At 44.0% G+C, this 8,257-nt stretch overlaps 1 long non-coding RNA gene across 1 annotated transcript; it reads right to left on the bottom strand.

The window, feature by feature from the left end:
• Positions 1-418: 418 nt before the first annotated feature.
• On the bottom strand, positions 419-1,551 carry LOC115591908 (uncharacterized). The gene is made up of 2 exons (XR_003986035.1): positions 1,071-1,551; positions 419-867 (listed from the first exon to the last, which is right to left on the bottom strand). It is a non-coding gene; the product is annotated as an uncharacterized LOC115591908 (long non-coding RNA).
• Positions 1,552-8,257: the final 6,706 nt, after the last annotated feature.

The raw sequence follows: 8,257 nt of genomic DNA, 5'->3' as shown, positions 1-8,257 counted from the left end.
GGAGCAGCTGAGCTCCTGATGGGTTTGATAAAATCATCGTCAGTCAGACAAACAGGAAAACATGAGTTCATCCTGAATGGATCCTCTGATTCACTGTGACCCAGGTGAAGCGGACTGGACCTTTATTCTGTTTGACCCGCACACACTTGAGAGTGAAACCGTTTGTGATGCTCAGAAATCATTTTACAGCTTCGTTTGTCTGTTTATTATAAATCCTGAGCAGAAGTGAACCGGACTGTTCAGAGGAGAGAGAGAAGCTCAAAGTTCCCACGCTGTGTCTGACCCTGAAGTCACACATGTGCTTCTAATTACATCCAGTGTTCGTTTAATCGAGACTGTTTGAGTTTGTTTCTGAATCTTATCTTGATACTGTAGCAGTTAAATGGAGGATAATAACTGCAGTGTGACAGCAGAAACATTCAGAAACATAAAATAACTTTTTTATCCGTGTTTCACACTAATAAACATCAAAAGAACATACAACAGATTCTTCTGCTTCAGTTTAAAGTTTCACACTTTTACAGCAGATTCATAGAAAACAGTGACTTTCCTGCATTTTACAGGGAATTTCTGTCATTTTAAAAAAGTAGTAAACAAATCTGTATTTATCGACAGTAAATGTGTAAAAGCTGTTTTTGCAGTGACGCAGTCGTGAACTGGACTCATGTGAATCTCTGACACTTTGTTCTGATCCGATGTTCACTGTAACAGTCACAGTGTTCAGCTGCGTCAGTGTGTTTGGACATGTCGTCCATCAGAACCGAACCTGAGGCTCCTTAAGATCCAGCTATAAGTTCTAATGTTTGAGTCTCTGTTCTGTGACGTCCGCTCGTTAAATGTGAACATGTTCTGGTTTCTGTCCTCCATCTGTGGACAAGAAGAGACGTTAGAGGACCAAACACTGATCCATAATAATCATCAGTTTAATATGACACGTTTCATTTATCTGTAACATTCTGATGTCAGAGACAAACAGCTGGTGGCAGGTGGCCGTGATGTGTTCAGGTCCGACTCAGACAGTCAGACTCCTGGTTTGTGGCTTGATGTGTTGATGAGGCTCCTGAATGCACCGTCTGAGTGTCAGAGGACAGACGGAGTTGTTGGTTCACAGCAGCGTCTCCGGTCTCTCCCAGCAGAACGTGTCCGGCGTCTGTGATTTGGGATTCAGATGAAGTAAAGAACCAGTACGCGACTTCTGAGTGAGAGTGAAGCCGTGACGGGCCGAACCGCTCAGCTGAACCCGTTCAGCTGAACCCGCTCGGCTCTTTGTCTCTTTTAGGATGAAATTCAGACGATCGATCTGATTCTAAACATCATCATCGTCACCTCGTTGTCACCTCGTCATCTCCTGCGCATCAGCTGATCAAACCGTCTCGTCTGATCGATTGAGCGGATCATTAACTGTTTTTTGGCGTCCGTCGGTCCGTCTGTCTGCTCGGCTCTCTGCGCTGCTGGAGGAGAAAATGGCGGACGGTTTTTGTTCGGAATAAAAAACAGTAACGCACAGCTGCAGCCGCCATTTTGTTCTGCCTCTTAACTCCAAGGTCAGACCCCCCCGTCCCACACACACACACACACACACACACACACACACACACACACACCCCTCTGCCCCACATCCCACCCGTCCAGAGGAGCAGCCGGGCGTTACCTCAGCCGGGCGGAGACACGACGACCAAAATGAATTCATGAAAACAGACAGAAAAGTAAAAACACTTGATGATCAGACGATAAAACTTCTGTTAGTCTATTAAACACTGAAGTTTTATTGTGGCGGTGCATCAACCACAGGAAGCTGTGAGGTGCAATATCGTCTGAGGTGAAGTTTAAAATCAGACGTTTTTCACGTGAGGATGATGGTGGTGATGAAGATGAAGATGATGATGAAGATGAAGATGAAGATGATGGTGGTCTGATGAAGATGATGATGATGGTGGTGATGAAGATGAAGATGAAGATGATGATGATGATGATGAGGATGAGGATGGCAGCACTGCAGAGACCCGTTCACTGTAAACAGAATCAGAATCATCACAGCAACAGAAGGACAGAAATATTGTAATAAACAATAAAACAGTAAGAGAATAAAGTTAGAAACATAATACAAAGAGAACTCTCATATACCATCAAATAAAACTATATAACTAAACTATATATACCATCTAAACTAAATCACTAAAGTGTCAAGTAAAGAAGTAAAAGTTCAGCTTCAGTTTAATCAGGTTAAAAATGTTTTTGTATTATTGATCTGTGGTCAGAACACTGAGCGGATCAATGAGAGGTATTGATCATTATTTAGAGAGGAAATAAAAAATCGATTGAAATAATTCGATCAGGTTTTGAAAGTTTTTCTTTTTTCTTAATTAAATGTGTTCTGGTTCAGAGACGGTGTCCTCCAGTTTGTGTCTTCATCAGCTGTTTGTCCTCGACAGAAGGTCCGGTCCGGTCCGGTCCGGTCTGGTCCCTTCTGTCTCCGTCTTCTCTCTCTGGTTCTTACTGAACATTTGTTGAGCTGATGTTTGAACATCTGGTCTCAATCTGCAGCTCGGAGACGTCACTGAGCTGAAATCCAACGTCAGGCACTTTTCTAGTGTTCGTTAAAGAGAACAAACAGTCTGAGCTGTGATGTCACGTGTGACAAGCTGTGATGTCACCTGACGGGCTGTGATGTCACAGGACGAGCTGTGATGTCACAGGACGGGCTGTGATGTCACGTGTGACAAGCTGTGATGTCACGTGACGGGCTGTGATGTCACGTGTGACAAGCTGTGATGTCACCTGACGGGCTGTGAAGTCACGTGACGGGCTGTGATGTCGTGTGATGAGCTGTGATGTCACGTGACGGGCTGTGATGTCGTGTGACAGGCTGTGAAGTCACGTGACGGGCTGTGATGTCGTGTGACGAGCTGTGATGTCACGTGACGGGCTGTGATGTCGTGTGACGGGCTGTGATGTCGTGTGACGGGCTGTGATGTCGTGTGACGGGCTATGATGTCGTGTGACGAGCTGTGATGTCACGTGACGGGCTGTGATGTCGTGTGACAAGCTGTGATGTCGTGTGACAAGCTGTGATGTCACGTGACGGGCTGTGATGTCGTGTGACGGGCTGTGATGTCGTGTGACGGGCTGTGATGTCACGTGTGACAGGCTGTGATGTCGTGTGACAAGCTGTGATGTCGTGTGACAAGCTGTGATGTCACGTGACGGGCTGTGATGTCGTGTGACGGGCTGTGATGTCACGTGTGACAGGCTGTGATGTCGTGTGACAAGCTGTGATGTCACCTGACGGGCTGTGATGTCATGTGACAAGCTGTGATGTCGTGTGACGGGCTGTGATGTCACGTGTGACAAGCTGTGATGTCGTGTGACAAGCTGTGATGTCACGTGACGGGCTGTGATGTCGTGTGACAAGCTGTGATGTCGTGTGACAAGCTGTGATGTCACGTGACGGGCTGTGATGTCGTGTGACAAGCTGTGATGTCGTGTGACAAGCTGTGATGTCGTGTGACAAGCTGTGATGTCACGTGACGGGCTGTGATGTTGTGTGACGGGCTGTGATGTCACGTGTGACAGGCTGTGATGTCGTGTGACAAGCTGTGATGTCACCTGACGGGCTGTGATGTCATGTGACGAGCTGTGATGTCACGTGACGGGCAGTGATGTCAGGTGACGGGCTGTGATGTCACGTGACGGGCAGTGATGTCACGTGACGGGCAGTGATGTCACCTGACGGGCTGTGATGTCACGTGACGGGCAGTGATGTCACAGGACGGGCTGTGATGTCACGTGACGGGCTGTGATGTCGTGTGACGAGCTGTGATGTCACGTGACGGGCTGTGAAGTCACGTGACGGGCTGTGATGTCGTGTGACGAGCTGTGATGTCACGTGACGGGCTGTGATGTCGTGTGACAGGCTGTGAAGTCACGTGACGGGCTGTGATGTCGTGTGACAGGCTGTGAAGTCACGTGACGAGCTGTGATGTCGTGTGACGGGCTGTGATGTCGTGTGACGGGCTGTGATGTCGTGTGACGAGCTGTGATGTCACGTGACGGGCTGTGATGTCGTGTGACAAGCTGTGATGTCGTGTGACAAGCTGTGATGTCACGTGACGGGCTGTGATGTCGTGTGACAAGCTGTGATGTCGTGTGACAAGCTGTGATGTCACCTGACGGGCTGTGATGTCGTGTGACAAGCTGTGATGTCGTGTGACGGGCTGTGATGTCACGTGACGGGCTGTGATGTCGTGTGACGAGCTGTGATGTCACGTGTGTGACAGGCTTGTGATGTCGTGTGACAAGCTGTTGATGTCACCTGACGGGCTGTGATGTCATGTGACAAGCTGTGATGTCGTGTGACGAGCTGTGATGTCACGTGACGGGCTGTGATGTCGTGTGACGGGCTGTGATGTCACAGGACGAGCTGTGATGTCACCTGACGAGCTGTGATGTCACGTGATGGGCAGTGATGTCACATGACGGGCAGTGATGTCACAGGACGGGCTGTGATGTCACGTGACGGGCTGTGATGTCACGTGACGGGCTGTGATGTCACAGGACGGGCTGTGATGTCACGTGACGGGCTGTGATGTCACAGGACGGGCTGTGATGTCACAGGACGAGCTGTGATGTCACGTGATGGGCTGTGAGGAGCACAAGTTGTTGTTTGACCTTTTATTGGTTTATTCTCAGGTTCAGATTATTTTGACTTTGCACTTCAGATATTTTTCCATGTTTGGTGACAGTTGATTACTTTGTCTGGCGCCTTCCACAATTTAACAACGGTATTGGATCGGTGTCGGGCCTGAAACAGTCGGATCGGTGCCTCCCTACTAAAGTAGCAGCGAGGCGGCTGTGATGTCAGCGCCGTGTGGACCTGAGGTCCAGAACTGGAGTAAAGTCCGGTCCATTACATTCCTCACTGGTTGTTCTGTTTGTTTAGACTGTTTTAATTTGTCCTGTAAATGTAAATGATCAGTGATCAGTCTGCTCCATTACCAATAATCAGTATCAGCCCTCGAGAAGCAGTCGATCGGTGGATTGATCAGTAAAACTGATATTCGTTGTTCTGACTTGTCCTGTGGAAACATTTTGAACGTGTTTTCATGTTTCTGCAGTTTGATGTGAGAGCAGCTTTAACTGATGATGCATTTCCTGTTGATGATCACATGACGCTGCCGCGGCTCCACTGGAGGACTGAGCCAGGCTGTGATTGGCTCGTTGTGTTCTCAGTGAATGTAACCGCTGCAGCTGTACAGTGTGTGATGATGTGCTGTAGCTGGTGTGTGTGGTGGAGGTGTTCCTGTCAGCAGTGATGTGCACATCCACCAGCGGCAGCAAACATACCGCCTTTTTTTTTCCGCTTGAAGTTTGGACCAATGGCACGTCGGCGTGGCGTCAGCAGGGAGCGCTTCTGTCAGAGCTGCTCCTCCAGTTATTTTTATATTCTCTCCTCCTCGTGTCTCAGCACTTCATCATGCTTTCTGCTCCCCGCTCATGCATTTTAATGTCTGACCCACATTTCATTGGATCTGCACACACACACACACACACACACACACACACACACACACCAGGGAAACTTTGAAGTCCTGGCTCGAGCACACTGAGGAGGAGGAGGGTGAAGAGCTGCAACCTTTCACTGTTTTCTGATGAAATTCCTGACTGAAGAGCAGAGAGAGTCGAGCAGGTCACATCAGGAGAGCACACACACACACACACACGCACACACACACACACACGCTCACACACACACACACACACGCTCACACACACACGCACACACACACACGCACACACACGCGCGCGCACACACACACGCGCACACACACACACACGCGCACACACACACACACGCGCACACACACACACACACACACGCACACACACACACACACACGCACACACACACACACACACACACACACACACACACACACACACACACAGCTGGTTTAAAGGAGCAGTCTGAAACCGGCCTCAGTGTTTAGCCTAGCTTAGCACAAACAGTGGAAGAAACTGAACGAACGTGTTTGATCAGTTTGTATTAATTGTGTCCTGACTGAGTGAAACTGACCTGAGAACAGGTGAAACATCAGCTGATTCTTCATTCTGTTTGAATGTTTAACGAGCTGCAGATGAAACTGAGCCAGCTGCTAAATCTGATGTTTTCCAAGTGCAGTTCTGAACACGAGCGTTGTGACGAATCTCAGTTTTCTGTTCAAAGTTAAAAATAAAAATCAATAATGTGTTTTTAACGTCGACGCTCTGAACATTTTGGTGTCTGATGAAAAGTTTCATGTTCGCTGACTTCTTATTATCGTCTGAGGTTTGTTTTCATTAGAACTGGACTTAAATAATCACAATAATTCAGTCTGATGTCGCAAATCAGATTCAGACATTAAAGCCACGTGAGATTATGATTAAAAGCCATTTTCATTTTTTTATATTTGTTATTTTACATATTTGTTGTGTTTCGCTTATTTCAGCGTTTGATTTCCAAAATAAAGCGACACAGATTTATTATCGCCAAACAACAGGAGCCGCTGAGACTTCTTCACAGAGACGGTGTAAATAAATACATAATGTAATAATGATAATAAATACATAATGTAATAATGTAAATAAATACATAATGTAATAATGTAAATAAATACATAATGTAATAATGATAATAAATACATAATGTAATAATGTAAATAAATACATAATGTAATAATAATAATAAATACATAATGTAATAATGTAAATAAATACATAATGTAATAATGATAATAAATACATAATGTAATAATGTAAATAAATACATAATGTAATAATGATAATAGATACGTAGCGTTTTTCTTTCTGCTTCATTTTAAATAAAGTTTGTCAGCTGATGCTGAAACGTTTCGTCGGTCTTAAAACCTGAAACTGAAACAATCAGCGGTGGAGTTTTTAATAATCGGACACAAACAGAAACGTTGATTATAAATTATATTGATTGAATCCGAGCGAGTCGTGTTTATTCTGTTTATTTAATATTTTCATCGTCGGGCTGCGTGATGTTTATATATATTAAATTCTGACAGATTTCATGATTTGATTTGTGTGATGGATGATAAACAAATCTGCAGCTCATCAGTGTTTTATTATTAATATGTAATATATATAAATATAAATATAAATACACATTCAGATGTTCGTGACAGTTTTGATCGTCGCGGTTGTTAATTTGTTGTTCGCTGTATATTTGTTTAAATATATTACATTTAATTTATCAGCAGGGTCGTTAGGGTTACTCTGAAAATATACTCTGATACGGTTACTAATTAATTTATTTTAAATGTTGTCAGTAATCCAAGTATCACAATAATAAAATAATCTCATTTGATTAGTCAAAGTCAGTTTTTTCGTGCGTGTGTGTTTGTAAAAAAACTGAACTGTTTTTTATTGTTTTAAATAAAATAAATCAGAATTTGTACAGAAGTTCTGAGCAGGACCGGATGTTCTGACACAGATGATGTGTTCAAACGTTCGTCTGAAGGTTTATACTGAAGCAGCAGACGATGAGTTCAGGGTCCGGCTGATCCAGCGGGACGTGTCGCTCTCCGGAGGTGAAGCTGAGCAGGTGGAGCGTTTTAACTTTATCAGATTAATTTTTTTAGTTCACGTTCGTGTCTCGTCGTCTCTCAGTGTGAAACAGGAAGTGTTGATGATCTCAGTCGTGGAGTCTGACGATGAAGATGATCACCGTTAATCTGATATAATCTGATTTAATCTGCAGGTCGTGTGTTCCTTTTAAAAACAGGTCTGTGATCTGAATGAGATGAACCTGAAAAAATAAATCAAATAATTGAATGAATCTGATGTTTGACAGTCAGAAGTGTCGTCTGCTGCCTATAAACGACTTTATTGTTGCTGTGTGGATCAATATGTATTGATTACATCATAAAATCAGAGCTGCTGATGGTTCAGTGATGAGAAAAATAAATTCATCCTCATATTCAGACGGTAAAAATAAACACAGTATTTTAATATTTATCAAACAAAAAGAGACACACTGGTTTTATTTTTCAAAATCAACAGTAAATACATTTCTTTAAATACAATTTTTATTTTTTTTAGATATTTATTAATTGTAAAACAAAAGTCGTTTTCTTAAACAAATCAGTGATTATTATTTATTCCACTGTAAAACAGTCAGATGACCTGCGCTCAGAGTTAAACTGAAGACAGCAGCTGATGGCACATTCATTAAACTTTATATTTAAATTGATTT

The sequence above is a fragment of the Sparus aurata genome, chromosome 11 (genome assembly GCF_900880675.1).
Source record: "Sparus aurata chromosome 11, fSpaAur1.1, whole genome shotgun sequence".
NCBI lineage: Eukaryota > Metazoa > Chordata > Actinopteri > Spariformes > Sparidae > Sparus > Sparus aurata.
This window is presented reverse-complemented; position numbering and strand designations above follow the sequence as displayed.